Here is a 16414-nt window from a genome sequence, read left to right as displayed (position 1 = left end):
TTTTGAAAATGGTATTTTTACATGTAGGTTTTTGTTGTTGTTGTTGTTGTTGTTGTTGCATTTATCTTGTTTGATGTTTTCATAGCTTCCTAGATCTGTGGTTTGGTGTCTGACATTAATTTGGGGAAATTCTTGGTCATTATGGTCTTAAATATTTCTTCTGATCCTTTCTTTTTTTCTTCTCCTTCTAGTATTTCTATTATCCTATGTTATGCCTTCTATTGTTACCCCACAGTACTTGGATATTCTATCTTATTCTTTTTCAGTCTTTGTTCCCTTTGCTTTACAGTTTGGGAAGTTTCTATCGAGATATCTTTAAGACCAGAAACTCTTTCCAGTCTACTAATAAACCTATCAAAGTCAGTTTTCATTTCTGTTACAGTGATTTTTTTATCTACAAAAAATTTTTGGTTCTTTCTTAGGATTTCCATCTCTTTATTTTGCCCATCTGTTCTTGGATGTTGCTATGTTATCCATGAGATCCCTTAGCATATTAGTCAGAATTGTTTTAAATTCTCCTTCTGATGATTCCAACATTCTTGTCATGTCTGCTTCTGTCTCTTCAAATTGTGTGGGGTTTTTTTTGGTTTGTTTGGTTTCTTTTTTTTTTTTTTGCCTTTAGGTATGTCTTATAATTTTTCTTTTTAGTCAGACAGGAGAGACTGGTAAGAACTGCTGTAAATAGACCTTTAGGATGTGGTAGTGAGATGTGTGGGGGGTGGGGGAGCATTCTACAGTCCTGTGATCAGGTCTCAGGTTTTTAATGAGCCTATGCCTCAGGACTGTGAACATTACAAGTGTTTTCATTTTTTTCTTACCCTCCCCCCACTTCCTTGGATGGGACACGTGGGCTAAAGTAGTATGAAGTTGGGTTTTTCCTTCTCCCAGGTAAATTAGGTTCTGATAATATCTCATCAGGTTAAACAGTTTCTCCTAAGGGCAGGCCATGTCTGGTATATTTCAAAATAGCTCCTTTTTCCTTACCCCTGCCGGAAGCTGCAAGGGATTAGTGAGAACCCGGTTGAGCCTCTAGAGGTAAACCTCATATTGTGGGTGTCCCCCGAGGACTGGGTTCCCCATGGAGTGTTTTGTTTTGTTTTGTTTTTGCTTGAGAGAGAGAGAGAGAGCCTGCAAGTGAGCAAGTTGCAAAGAGAGTGAGAGAGGGATAAAGAGAGAGAGAGAGAGAGAGCCTGCAAGTGAGCAAGTTGCAAAGAGAGTGAGAGAGGGATAAAGAGAGAGAGAGAGAGAGAGAGAGAGAGAGAGAGAGAATCCCAAAGTGAAGCGAGGCTGGAACTCACAGGACATGGGCTGAAACTCACAAACCATAAGACCATGACCTGAGCCAATGTCAGATGCTTAACAGCCTGAGCCACCCAGACACCCCTTCCTGTGGAGTTTTTAACACTGAGTTGCACACACTGAGCCTCCAGCAATTTGGCAATTACAGCTCAGGTCTCTTACCCTGACACTGGTTCTTGCAGCAGTTTCTGCTGGAGTCTGTACTCTGCTAAGTTTGTTATTCTGTGTATTTGTTTGTTGGTCAGATTCTCTTAGGGACAGTGGTTTGCCTTGTCTTCACCTTTCTAAGGGATTCTAGAAAAGTGACAATTTTGTCAGTCTCTTCAGCTTTTTTACTTGTTTTTAGGATGGAGTGGTACCTTCCAAGCTCCTGACATGCAGAACTGGAAACCCCAGAATTATTTATTTGCTATATGTTCATTGAAATTTTACTAAGTGCCAGGAATCTACTACAAGGGGAGTCAACACAAATAAGACAGACAAAATTTCTGTCTTATAACAGAATTTACCAATGGACAACTGAAAAGACATTTAATATTAACTGCTTTAATTTTAGAGTTAAAAAAGGAAGTATAAGTCATTAAAAAGAGGCAAAACCTAATTTTGCCATCAATGCATACCGAAGTATCACTGAAATTTGGTATTTATATAATCTAATTGATCTCATAACAACATTGCCAGAAAAAAAAATATTGTAGAATACTAAAGATACTATGAAACAAATCAAAGAAGTAAAGTAATTTTCTTATAAGCAACCTATAAGGCAAATGAGAATTCAAATCTCATAGCAGATGCTATGCTCTGAATGTTTTTATCCCCCAAAGTTCGCATGTTGAAATCCTAACCTCTGGAGGTGATGGTATTAGTAGGTGGGACCTTTCAGAAATGCTTAAGTCATAGAGATGGAACCCTGCTGAATGGGGTTTAATGCCTTATAAAAGAGGTTTCAAAGAGATTCCTGGCCCCTTTTGCCACGTGAGGACACAAGAACACTCATTTGACCATGATGGCACCCTGATCTCAGACTTCCAACTCCAGCAGAACTGGGAGAAATGATTATCTAGTGTGTATACAGTGCCCAGTCTGTGGCATTTTGTTATTGCAGCCTGAATGGACTAAAACAGTAGATAGTAGACTTGTATAAACTTCAGTGAATTGTTTTCATAGTATATGGAAATGAAGAGAAAAGGTAAAACCCTATATTACTTTATCTTTTTTTCACAATTAAGTTTAATGAAACTGACTGAATATGATAACTCAGAGATAGAGCTGGTTGATGGATATGGCTAGGTAAGAAATTTTCTGGAATTACTTTGTTGCAGAGTTTTTCTTCGGCACTGTATATTAATAATAAAAATCTAAATGATTCTCAATAGCCATTATTTAGGAAATCAGATAGTTTCCTTACTTTTATTTTTGAGTGGGAGGAAATGATTAAAAAGATTAATAAATCATAATTTTAAAAAAATATGTACCTAGTGACATGGCTTTCAGTCCTGGGGCTGTGAAGGAGATAATCTTAATAGTTTGGCAATACGTGGATCTCTAGAGATTTCCTCATTGACCACCTCCTGCTCAGTGGTAATAAGGAGACCAGTTGCCTTATTATTCATTGGATTAGAAATGCAGGTATTTGAAGAGTATGTAGACTTTTATTGTCTCTGTTTTTTCCCCCCTTTTTTCTTTTTTACAGCTAGTATGCTTGTTTGGGGATTATTTATAACTTGAGGAAGAAAAGCCTGAGGACCTAGTTTTTCATATTTCTAACTTTCAGGGAACAAACTACTAAGTTCAAGGGACCAAACGACCACTAATCTCCCCTAATTAAATCCCACACTACACAGTTTTGGGAATGTTTGCTCTCCATTTAAATAACCATAAGGAAAAATGTTTTGATATTTCATTTGAGAGCTGAGGGTTCAGAATGTAAAGTTAAGCTAAAGTATATATTGAATGTTATGTCATTTGAACTTCTCTTCTAAAATTATATACATATAGTTTGTTAATCTTCCAATTTTAGTAGTTGCGAATTAAGGTATGTAAATATTCTGATTATTTATTTTTAGTCATGCTGTACTGAACATATATAAAATTAGAAAACATTGATTCTCTAGTATGTACCACCATGTTCACTTTGCATTAATATTTTAAAGCAAGAAAAAAAAAATAAAAGGAAGAGAAACAAATCAGGAGGGAGGGGGAGGGAAGGAAGGAAGGATTTTCCTGAACTAAAGTTTGATCTTCTCTATTTTATTTCCTCAGAAATCATATATAAGGTGAAAAAGCATACATATTTCACATACTTAAACATTCTTCACCAAGAATGCTTAAATTATCACCAAATGCAAACTTCTAAACATATGGCTTGCCCTCTCCTTAAGCCTTTTGCTGCAATTATTTATGGGACATTTCTGAATATCTGAGAAAGAGAAGAAATTAATTTTCTGATATGCAATGGGTTTTTGTAGAGGTAGAAAATTTCACATAAGGTAGAGTTTGGAACAACTGTGTACTCAGAACAAAAAGAAGAAATCTGATGGTTATTTTCCTAGTTAATCCAGAAAGCATAATCATTGTGAAACAGAAAGGCTGAATTCAAGGAATAATAGTATCAATGTGAAACATTCCTTTATTATGCATTTGTGTTAGCTGAAAGGAAGGGTTGTATCTTGTAGAGAAAAATACATTGACCTAGGAATCAGGTATGTTGATATTCTCTCAAATCTGTCGTAGATAGCAAGCTGGACATAGGCAAGTCTGTTAACGTCTTTACCTCCATTTCTTCATCTATAAAATTATGGGCCAGGTATATATTTTTGTAGGTCTTTTACAGCTTGAAAATCATGTCATTCTGAAGGCTTGTATTTCATTATCCCTTATCAATAGCAAAGAAACAAAAAGTACAAAAAGCATTGATTTACTTTATCTGTGCATAATCCAGAAAACATCACTAATAAAATAATTTATTTTGTATTGGGAATTGGATTATTTGCATTGTATCTTGGGACCTGAAAAATTCTATACATAGAACAGGATTATGGAAATCTATTAACCTGTGGCATTTACTCATGTTGCATTTTACATGTAATATTTAAAAGGAGGAGGGTGAAGAGTTTGCACAGCACCTGTCAACATTTAACCTTGAATATGTCAAGAAATATTAGCTATTATGTTTGTTTGAACAATATGTTCCCAGATCCATATAGTCATAGTGATTCTATCTATACATAATATTTGATACAAACCCATTTATGATCAGAATTGGATTTCAAAACAATTCCTAAAATTATAGCTTTGATTTTGTAGTATTACATCATGCTACTTGCAAACCATTAAGTGAATTCATAATTCTTTGTTTAGTGGCCAAAAACTTAATTAAGTAAACTCCTTATTAAAGAGAAAAGTATAGACCATAAATCACACTGTAACTCAGAATAGAATAAACAAGTAAAAAAGTTCAAAATCACAGTCCTTTTGACTGAAATGTATATAGTAATGTTTATTCTAAAATGACAGCATGATTAGAGATTTATCAATTAAACAAATATGAAGAGATGATTTTTAAATAATTTAAAATTCATCCAGAAACTGTGTAAAATGTCGAAACATACCTGTATCAAATAGTTTGCTCAGCCATGCTTTATAATTATTGAATAATAATGTCTTAAAACTTTTTTTGAGTCATAATTTGTTCAAAAATACTTTTCTCAAACATGGTTATATATCTGGAGACCTCATTTTTTGAAACAACACTCTGCACATTTTAGAGAGCCATGGAAGAAGATTCTGAGTTCTCTGTACTCTTCAGATATGGATCCTGTGGTGGTATAAAATGAGTTCAGACTGAACCAGCAGCTTGCTAACGCATATCTGAATTTTTCTGATAATTCAGCATAGAGGAGTTACAGATGATAGCCAAGGGTGCTATATTCCTCCGCATTTAAGGAACAGAGAAGTTACTAAAACAGTCTATGATAAAGACAGTTCATAGTTTGAATAAAGGATGTGCACAACAGTTTTGAGGTCCATGGTGACTCAAGAGGAAAGTCTAGTTTCTCAGTGATTGTGGAAGTGGATAAAGGGGAAGGTTTGGTGATCACGGTCAAGGAGACTGATAGCACTGGCAGCCATGATTACGGAAGTGGCTCTGACAAACTTGAATATGGTGGAAACAGTTGGTGGTATGACAAATCAGATGACGATGATTGATCAAAACCCCTCCCATTAAGTGAATGCTTGGAACAGAAACCCTTCTCTGGAGATAAGACTGGAATTAACTTTGAGAAATATGACATTCCAATTGAGGCAACAGGCAACAATTGTCTCCCACATAATGAAAGTTTCAGTGATGTTGAGAGGGGAGAAATCATCCTGAGAAACAGTTTATTTGTTATACTCCCCTGACTTCAGTGCAGAGGGACGCTATTCTTACCATCAAAGAGAAAAGATATTTGATGGCTTGTACCCAAACAGGTTCTGTAGAAACTGCAGTATTTCTCTTGCCCATCTTGAGTCTGATATATTCCGATGGTCCAGGGGGACTTTGAGGACCAGAAAAGAAAAGAGAAGGTTTGGGAGCTGCAAAAAAATATCCAGTTTTCTTGGTATTAGCACTAATGAGAGAATTGGCAGTACTGACCTATGAGAAAGCTATATCTAGGGTTTTTCATACCAATCTAGGGTTTTTCTTTGGATTATTTCTGGTGGTGCCAATATTGGTCAGCAGATTTAAGACTTAGAACATGGATGCTACTTGTTAGTACCATTTAAGAGGCCTTGTAGATATGATGGAAAGAGGAAATATTGGATTAGACTTCTGACAATATTTGGTATTGGATAAAGCTGATAGTATGTTGGCTATGGAGTTTGAAGCTCAAATATGTAAAATACTTGAAAAAATAGCATGGTATCAAAGGGAGATCACCATTCCATGATGTTTAGTGCTACTTTCCCTAGGGAAATAATGATGCTTGCTCATGATTTCTTTGATGAATATATCTTTCTGGCTGTGGGAAGATTGGTTCTACTTCTGAGAATATCCCACAGAAGGAGTCAGACAAATGGTAGTTTCGGCTTGACTTTCAAAAGGCAAGGATTTGCTGACCCTTAGCGTTTGCAGAGACCAAAAAGGGTGCAGATTCTCTGGAGGATTTTTTTTATACAAAAAAGGATACACTTACACCAGTATCCATGAGGAACAGCCTTATAGAGACAGAGAAGAGGCCTTCACCTGTTCCTTTCTGGAAAAAGTCCAATTCTAGTGGCTATATCAATAGCATCAAGAAGATTGGGTGTTTCAAATATGAAACAACTTGTCAATTTTGACTCGCCAATGATATTGAAGAAACGTACATCACATTGGCTTTGCAGAATGTATAAGAAAACTGCTACCTTGTTCTCTTAAGAGAAGCATAAATGTTACCAAGGGTTTGTTGGATCTTCTTGCAGGGACTAAACAAGTACTGCCATCTTGGTTAGAAATACGGCATATGAACACCACTGCAAGGGTAGCAGTTGTGTGCATTCCAGGAGTCGTAGATTCAGTAGACAATTTGGTGCCAGAGACTATCAACATAGTACTGGCACTAGCAATTCCAGCTTCTGTAGCAACTCTGTGTGGGAGCACTTGCCACAGTGGTAGCAACTCTACAGCAGCAGAGAGTTTGCTAGAGATGGTTATGGAGGCTTTTACACTAGTAAGGATTTAGAGGAAATTACAACTCCCAAGGGGTGTACTCAGGAGTTGCCATGAGACAACTGAATCTGCTTGGCAGTGGGTCACTCCGTCCAACAAACTAATAGGGAAACCACATGTAATGTAGCCCGACAATACCTGTATAGCCTCAAGAACTCACAAGTTACCAACTGTGATATTCCACTGATTTGTTTAAAAGAACTTAAGGTCATAAGAAGAGATGAAAGGAGTAATCAGCCCTCTTCAGAGATACTTTCAAGACGTCAGTTCCTATACTTTAGAGTAACTGCCCTCCTGCCCACCCCATCCCAAACTACATTTATAACTTTATAACAGGATCATTTGTCTGTTAATGTACTGTGCCTTTAACTTTACACAAATTTTTGTTTTGATGTCCTGTCGACTTGATAATACTCAAGATATTACTTGTTTTGACAAAACAAACTGATGGAACATAAGCTAAAGTTAAAAAAAAATCTGTGCATTTTAAAACAAGCACACATTTACAAACAAAACTCGATTCCCTATTTAAGTATTTAAGGAGTAGACGGACTTTATTACAGTAAACCTCTCTCTAAAGGCTATTTGACTTCCCAAATATGTCATTACAGAGAACAGCAGATATATGTTTTCCAGATTAAAATATTGTAATGGCAATGCCATCCTTTCTCCTTAATATAAGAATGTGTTTTGCCTTATGATTGCAAGGAGACCTGATTCTAATGAAGCAAATGTCAGACATAAGGGGATGTGGAAAATTACTAGAGAGACTCAGTGAGTCTTGATGAATATATCTAGTACAGGAAAATTAAACAGAACCTGATTACTGTTTGCTAAGACCGGGCTCATCTGTGCACACATTTAATTTATGGTTTTAATTTACCTTTAATGTAAAATATAACTTCCAAGGTTTTAATATATCACTTGTCCTTAATAAATCTGTCATGAATGTGAGTTCGTCTTATATAATTTTTACAGGCAATCTTGCAGTCTGAGAAAAATTTAACTAAATCACAGATTTTAATGTTTGCTATATATAAAAAATATGCCTGCAATAATACTTCAGTATTTAGTGGTGATATTTGCAGTGAATAGAAAAAAAATCCAAAGATTAAAAAAAAACAAAACTCCATCCTTTAGAATTTTATATATTAGCATATTTTAGTAAGGTAGGACATACGACTCTTGAAATGGCTAATCTTCTGGATATTCATTTTCAAGTGATTGGTGTTTACAGAAAAGAGCTCAAGGAGCATAATCTAGGAGGATGAAAAGAAATGAGATGCTATTGTGAGACTCAAGGATAGAAGTTAAAAACTCTTAATCATGAGCTAAAGGTTCACCAATGTCTGCTTATTCTGATCACATATGCCATATTAACCACATTTGAGCTATTAATGATTTTCAAAAATCCTTCCTTAAGGATGGCACTTCAAAAATATTTTAGTGGAAGTTAAGGGAAAAAAAGTAAATAGAGAGAAAAACAAAAAGAAAGCCTTGTGCACAGTGATCAGTATGCTTTTCTGGCTTATCATGCTTCTGTGTCATGGATAAGGTTAGATATGTAATTTTTTTTACTCAGTTTTTATTTTTATTTATCGGTCAAGCATGTCGGGAATATATACCACATCATTTTTCTGCTGAAATTTGTCCTTTTCTTGGTTCATATTAGAAAGCAAACACATAATTTCAATTATATAATGCTGGGGAGTGGGGAATATAAAATTGAAAACCCTTTCTATACTTTTTTTTTTTTTTTGGTTGGAATAGAAAATATGTCTACAGAGCCTTGACTTAATTAGAGTACTAAAAGAAAAAACTGGAGTTAGGGCTGAAGGCCTAGGAGAAGGTCATACAGAAATTCCACCACCTGACTGAGAGCAGAGGGCTGGCCAGCACTTGCACTCAGCACAGGTTCAAGCTAAACTGACCAAGTGCTTTACATGCTACACTGTAGTAATTAATTCAGTAAACTTTGTTACATGAAGTTGGGACATAAATGTTTCCCTAATAATTATAGTGCAATGTTAGGTAAACCCAAAAAGTAGTAACATACATAAAAAACAATTCTTCCCAATTGTATGTGTTTAATATATATTTTGCCAAAGTCATAAGTTTTTCCACGAATCTGAAATATCAATAGACTTTACTTGTTGAATTGTGACTGAATTAATTATATAACTATGAGCTTGAGAACACATTTTTCACTTACCAAGAAATAATTTAAAAATTAATAGAAACACATAAAGAATTAAAACTACTTAGGCATCTTACGAAGGGACAGCATAGAGCTATATAGATAAGGATACAAGCTATTTGAGTGTGAATCTTAGCTCTTTTTTCCTTCTAACTGAACTTGGACAAGTTATATAATATTCCTGTGTTTTATTTCCTTATTTGTAAAAGGAAGATAATAATATCTACATCACTAGATTATTGTGAAGATTAACAATTTCAGATGTGTGAAAACAGAACCAGGTATTTTATAAATGTGTGGTAACAATATATGGCAAATCCCTTATTGCAGCAAATATAATATTTCCCTACATAATGATCATTAAGTGATTGATTATATCCTTTTTTTCTAAGTTACTGCTTTTAGTTCCTATCTTATTTATCTATAATTTTAGTTTCCTTTATTACATGAGGATTTTTAAGCAAATAATAGAACCAGTATTATTTAAGTATATCATATATTAAAAGTACTACAATGCAATATGATAAAGGTATTCTTTTCAAAGAGATTTCAAGTGAAAGCAAAGAATTTCCTTAAGAAAATGTGGATTTTACAATGCAAAATAACTGAATAGAGTGTACTAAAATTATTACTCCAAAAGAACAATAAATTAAAAATATGCTCTTAAAAATATCTAACCTGATCCTATGAACTTTATAATGCAATGATAAAATTGACAGAGCTATATTTACCAAATTAAAAAGGTAGCAGTACTAAAAGTGATGATACTCAGATCATACTCAGAGTGATACTATACTATAAAATCAGTACTTCTGATTACAAAGGAAGTTAGCTTGTAAACAGGTAAATAAATAAATGATTGATTTTGAAGACTTTTTCATATATCAAAAAAATGAACAATAAGATTTAAGAACTGTATCCTAAAAACACATTAACACATGATCATATGAACATGCCAGCTCACTGTAGGAGTACATGACCTACTCAGGTATTTGAGTCTACAGTTGCATTGGGCATAGTTCATTAAAATCCACGTTCAAAGAATGAAGGCTTTATGTTGAAAATATGTCATTTTTCCCAATTGGTGTATACATACAGTAAAATTACTACCAAAATCATCAAAAAAAATACATGGGCAGCCTACATCAGATTCTTATACTAGAAAAACATAACACCCTGTCATGAGTAATGCCAAAGGGGAAAAAAATATCTATCTATATCTATATCTATATATCTATATCTATATCTATATCCATATCTATATCATCTACATCTATATCATCTACATCTATATCATCTATATATAGATGATATCATCTATATATAGATGATATCATCTATATATAGATGATATCATCTATATATAGATGATATCATCTATATATAGATGATATCATCTATATATAGATGATATAGATGATATCATCTATATATAGATGATATACATATAGTATCTATATATAGATATAGATATAGATGATATAGATATAGATAATTCATTAATTTAATCTGATTGAAGTGTTCTATTTTATGACAAAATTTGAATTTTGGGAAAACAAAGATCAGAAGAGATTTTTAGACATCGTCTGTATTAGCGTTTCCACGTATAGAGAGAATCATTATTTCATTCCAGTAATACTGGTAGACCGAAAAACTATAGATGGAGCTAAATTGCTGAATTCACAAGATTCACATGAATTTTGGCTCAAGTATCACTGAGTGATGGTTTCAATTTATATCTCAAGGTAAGGAAGCCTCAAGTAAAAATAGATCTAGGCATTATTTAAAAATTAGTGTTAATGTTTATTTTTGAGAGAGAGTGATAGAGAGAAAGAGAAAAAGCATGAGCGGTGGAGGGGCAGAGAGAGAGGGAGACACAGAATTTGAAGCAGGCTCCAGGCTCTGAGCTGTCAGCACAGAGCCTGATGCCTGGCTCCAGCCCAGGAACTGTGATATCATGACCTGAGTCGAATCAGATGATTAACCGACTGAGCCACCCAGGGGCCCCTAGGCATTACATCTTCATATAAGCATTATGTCCTTAAAATTTTAATGTTACTTATCAGAAATAAATCAGTTTATTGAAATTAAAATGTGTGTTTTTTCTTCTACATTATTAAAATTCAATTAAGTTTTTCTCAATGAAAGCAAAATCCTTCAAAGGAGGGATGGATAACAACAACAAACTGAAAATATGATTCTCTATGTTGTTAATTGAAAAATAAACTAAAAGTTAAAATTAACTGCATAAAAGAAAATTTTATCTATCCAGAAAGCAGTTTTATATATTTTTTTCTGGAAACAAAATATCATATAATATTTAATTATCAAAATAACAGATTACTCCTTACATAGTACAGAGAAATATATCAAAGTTTCTAAAAAAAATCTATGTCTATGTCAAATATAGTTTGACATAGACTATACTATATACTATACTATATACTATATATAGTATACTATAATAATTGTCATAACAAAAAAGAAGAAAATGTTTTAGCATATTAAATTGTGTATTATAAATTTAATCTGATAATCTAGAATTCAGTGATAATGGCAATAATACATTCATAGATTACACATTATTTATTTATGGTTACATGAAACACAAACTTCCTAAAAATGTATATAAATACTCAACAAATTGCATTTCATTGGGCTATAGAAACTTATAAAGTTTGAATATCAATTCAAATTAGAATAGTCCAAAGGAAAAGCCAGAATACATATTGATCTCCATAAGAAAATAGGGTGTTTACTAGTGCTTTCTCCATTGAAACAGAATTAAGGCCAAAGAAATGCCAAAAGTAACCCATTTTTAAAAAGACAAGGTCAGTTGGAGTCAGGAGATTTTATTAGAACTAAGAGGTGATCACGGTATACTTCTTAAATTCCCTGGCTCTATAAAACTACCAGGAAGGAGAAAAAGATAGAAGGCAGTATGGAAAAGCAGGAGTCACATATGCGTCATCATTGTAGTCAGATCGTGAGCACATAATGTCCACACTTTGGGGAGGAATATGTTTTTCCCTCCCATTAACCGAGCATATGTATGTGTGTGAGGATGTGTGTTCCCTAAAACAAGGAGAAAGTTCGTTTGTCAGCTGGAATTCTGCTTAAGCAAAAGGTTTACTGACCTCTCCTGTGCATCTCTGCCCAGTGGAGAAGAGAATTGGAGATGTATCTCAAAGCATTGTGTTTCTAACACAGAAAGGAGTGAGTTTTTCACAGGGCAAGTGGATCCCCAGAAATTAATAGAGGTTGAGTTTCTGTTATCCCAAGAGGATTGTCTGCCAGATTGTGAACTCCAACAGCATGAGCTGGTGGATGCATGAGGTACAGGAGGTAAAGGGATTCATGGAGGAGGACTAAATAAATAGAACAGGGTGTCCATGGTGGGGAATGACAGAGCCTTCCAAAAAACTCACACATCAACTCTTTGAATCAGCAACCCCTCAACCCCGTGGACTTGTGCCACAAAGAGGACATTAATGACCAATTAATGTCAGCCATAGAATAAAAAAACAGCAAAGTAGAATAAAGCAAGTGTCAGTTGGGTAAAAAGAACTTCCGTTATACCTTTCTTCTTTCTCCTCAATAGTATGGAAGAGGGAAAAGAGAAGGAGTGACTCAAAGTTAACCAAAATTCCTTTTTCATTTAGACCATTTAGAGTCACAGACAAAACATGAACTGGGGTATGGACTTGAAGAATGGGGAAAATTAAACCAGTTCGTCGTTAACTGGATTGATCTTTAAAATATTCAAATTGCTAGATAATTGTGGAATCTGCTCAAGGTACAGTTAAGAGACAAACATGGAGATTTGACAGGTGGTGATTAAATTTAGTTAATGGAAAAAATAATATTTCATTCATAACCCTATGATTTGAGACTTCTTAATATACTAGCTGCCATATTTAGAACATTCTGTAATATCTGTGTTCCTTCTAATAGAGCTCTTTTTCTTTTTATGTACTGCAAAGACTTTAGGTATCCACTTCACTTAAAAAAATGTGTACACATATGAAAACAAAAAGCCTCTCTGCATTAAAGGAACTAATGCATCTGAGATAGATGCTTATAGGAATGAGACTCAATTAATGGTTGTTTTTCTTCCATAGATATTGCAGAGGTGACAATGTCATGCTCAATATCATTTCCCTACATTGCTTTAAAAATGGATAGAAGAAGGCAATACATGAATTTCATTCTGTATTTATGTTGAATAGAAAACATAGGAGGGGAAGCACCAAAAAAAAAGTCTCCAAAAATATCTCTTCCTCCTTACTTAATCAAGAATATTTATTGGCAAAAGAAAATAAATTTTACGAGTTTTTAAAAAGTGATTCTTTTAACTAACATTTATATTATCAATGAAAGTTTTTCTCTTCAAACAAGCACCCTCAATAAAAATACAAAAAAAAAATTATGTCTAACATATATAGCTTGTGTTCTTAAATGAGTCACCTAGAACATAAGTGATAGTATGCTACTAGGAAACATCATTTGCTTTGATATGTTAATTCTGTTTCAGAACATCCACTGAATGCATAGCTAATTACTCAAAGGTAAGATTATATTTTCTATTTTTGTGAAGTGTACTATTCAATGGGTAGGTAGGTACACAGACATAGTTTTTAGTGACATGTATTGCATTTGAAATCAAAAATATTTTTCTCAGTTAAATACTAAGCATCAGAGTTTCTGAATACCAATCCTAAAATAAATTTCATTCTAATATAAGGCTTCATGAATAATGTCCAATTTTATGTAGTATTTTTAAGAACTATTTGTTAGAAATGATGTTAAAGAAATGATAAAAGGGGAAACTAGTGGAGTATGATAAAAATGTTGTTCAGGTTTCTAATGGGACAGTTTAATACTTGGAAATCATATATTTTTTAAATTATTAATCCTTTATTTCATGTCATCAATTCAATCAGTTTGTTAGCCTAGTGCTTCTTCCCAGAGAGAAGGTGTTTAGGAGGTAGCCTGGATTGTTTCTAAAAGCCTATTCCGTTTGAATAGTCTACGAAAGTGGGTTTCTAAGGATACTACGAAGAGTTGAAAGACATGTTGGTGAGGAGAGATAAAGGAAAATTCTAGAAAGAGAAAGAAAACATTTGAGTCCTATTTCTCCTATTTCCATGTAAGAGTCTAAAGGTGATTTCAAATTCAAGTATTCCGTGGGATATGATGGTCTCAGTGTATGTGGTTTTATTCATTCAGTTTGACAGGACATTTATTGGGCTCTTCCTAAATGAAGAGATGCATCTCAAATTTATTGATTCTAATCAATGCAAATTATACAGAGTCACTTAATTCTAGGAAAGTAAACATGTAGAATGTTAAGTATGTTAATATGTAGGTATTTAGAAAAAATATTAACTGACAGTGAAATAGTATTTGCTTAGGTCAACACCAGTTATTATTTTGACAAGTAGCATTTAATTATTGCAGTCTATACCTGTGTCTCAGTATTTAAAAACTATACTACCTAACCCGTATTTTAAAGTGTGTCACAACATCTCACTCGACACAGAGTCCCATATTTGGTAATATCAGCTATCAAGAGAATTGCCAATAATTGCCAGAAACACAAAGTAATTTTAATAGTTCTTAAATAAAGTCTTTACTTACAGGCTATTCACTCATAGCCAATTTTCACACAATTTTAATTTGCTTGGTTAGCTGGTTTCCAGTATTACAAGAAATTAGAAGCTATAATTCACAAGTGGGCAGGCTGATAAATACAGGCACAATAAGAACACTTTTTAATTATGAAAGACTGACAGTGACAGCATAAAGTACCTGAAAGTGTAAATAGAGATGACATTAATATATAACTTGATAGGAATAAATAAGAGCCTAACAAGGAACATAAAGGAAACAAAATAAATCAAAATAAATCCAAATGGAAATTTTATTTTAGTTGTTTTTATGCTGTTCTTGTTAGTGTAATAAGTCCAATTGCCAACTCTCAATTACTTCACAAGCATGTGTGTGCACACACACACACAACTAACAGCACACTCTAATGATCTGATTGTTGCCACGGACATACATCAAAACTCCTCTTGTATATGTTGATTAAAGAAGAAAAGTTTCTATCACAGAAGTCTTAGCAAAAAAGGGGAAGTATGTAATTGTGAAAATATCTCATAGTGAATGTCGCTCCAGTTATTATGATAAAGGCAAGTGTACATATTGAGGAGATATTCTGATACTCTGCATAAAGACAAAACTGCTTCAGGCCCCAAGGGAGTCGGCCATTTTGCACATGTCAGGCAGCCTAAATCTGTGTGCTCTGGGAATATCAGGATATAGTGACCATAATCATGGACACTTGGCAAGCTTATGTGGGAGAGTGGAAATACTCTAAGTGTGTCTAAGTATCTTGCTGGGGTAAAACAGAAAGAAGGATAGAAATGCCAAAAGATGACTGCAGACTCCCTTGTAGAACATACTATGTGTAGGATTCTCAGAAATAACTAGCAACTGCTTTGGGAAGTGCTGAGGTCCTGTTTTAACTAACTTAGGGATTATCACTGCAGTAGGTATTTATGACTTATTTTGGTTCTTGAAGATGAAAGCTCTTCAGGAGATTCATATCTGTACAACTATTTATCCCCAGGTAAAGTTGGTGGTACCTTGTTGTCCTGAGTTTTGATTGCAGTACACAGGGTTTTATAAATTTCAACCAGAAATTTTTAGGCAAAAGGCCACATCTTATATTTTAAGAGAAATTATCCTCTGAAATCCTAACTCTACCTCTACTTGGTGATCCCAGCTGGACCTCTTTTCACTTGAAATTCTAGCCTACAGCTCTAAGCAGTTTGGTCCTTGCTGATTCTCCCTGGGTCTCATGGTGACCCCTTTAGTCTTCTTAGAATCAATAGTTCTTCTTAAGCAGGGAAAATAAAGCTCCAGGCCAAAATAAGATAGAAAGAGCAAAGAAAAAAATAATAAATAACTGGCACAGCTTTCTCTCATGTGATTCCTTTAACTTCATTCACTAAAGGCCACATACTCAGTTTTTTTTTTTAAGTCAGAGAATCATGATGGGACGGAAAAAATCAATATAATCTTCTTTTCATTGTAAGTTAGGTATTATTCCACATCCTTCCAATGACTCTTGGTCTAGTTCATAAATACATTTTTGTGGTGTTTTTATTATGCCATAGTCTTTTCTCAGTACCCTTTTTGTATGTCCATCATACTAA

The 16414-nt window shown here is 34.0% G+C and overlaps 1 pseudogene; it reads left to right on the top strand.

The window, feature by feature from the left end:
* The window catches only part of LOC102971125, a 108292-nt pseudogene extending 101194 nt beyond the window's left edge, over positions 1-7098 (top strand).
* Positions 7099-16414: the final 9316 nt, after the last annotated feature.

The sequence above is a fragment of the Panthera tigris genome, chromosome A1, assembly GCF_018350195.1.
Source record: "Panthera tigris isolate Pti1 chromosome A1, P.tigris_Pti1_mat1.1, whole genome shotgun sequence".
NCBI lineage: Eukaryota > Metazoa > Chordata > Mammalia > Carnivora > Felidae > Panthera > Panthera tigris.
This window is presented reverse-complemented; position numbering and strand designations above follow the sequence as displayed.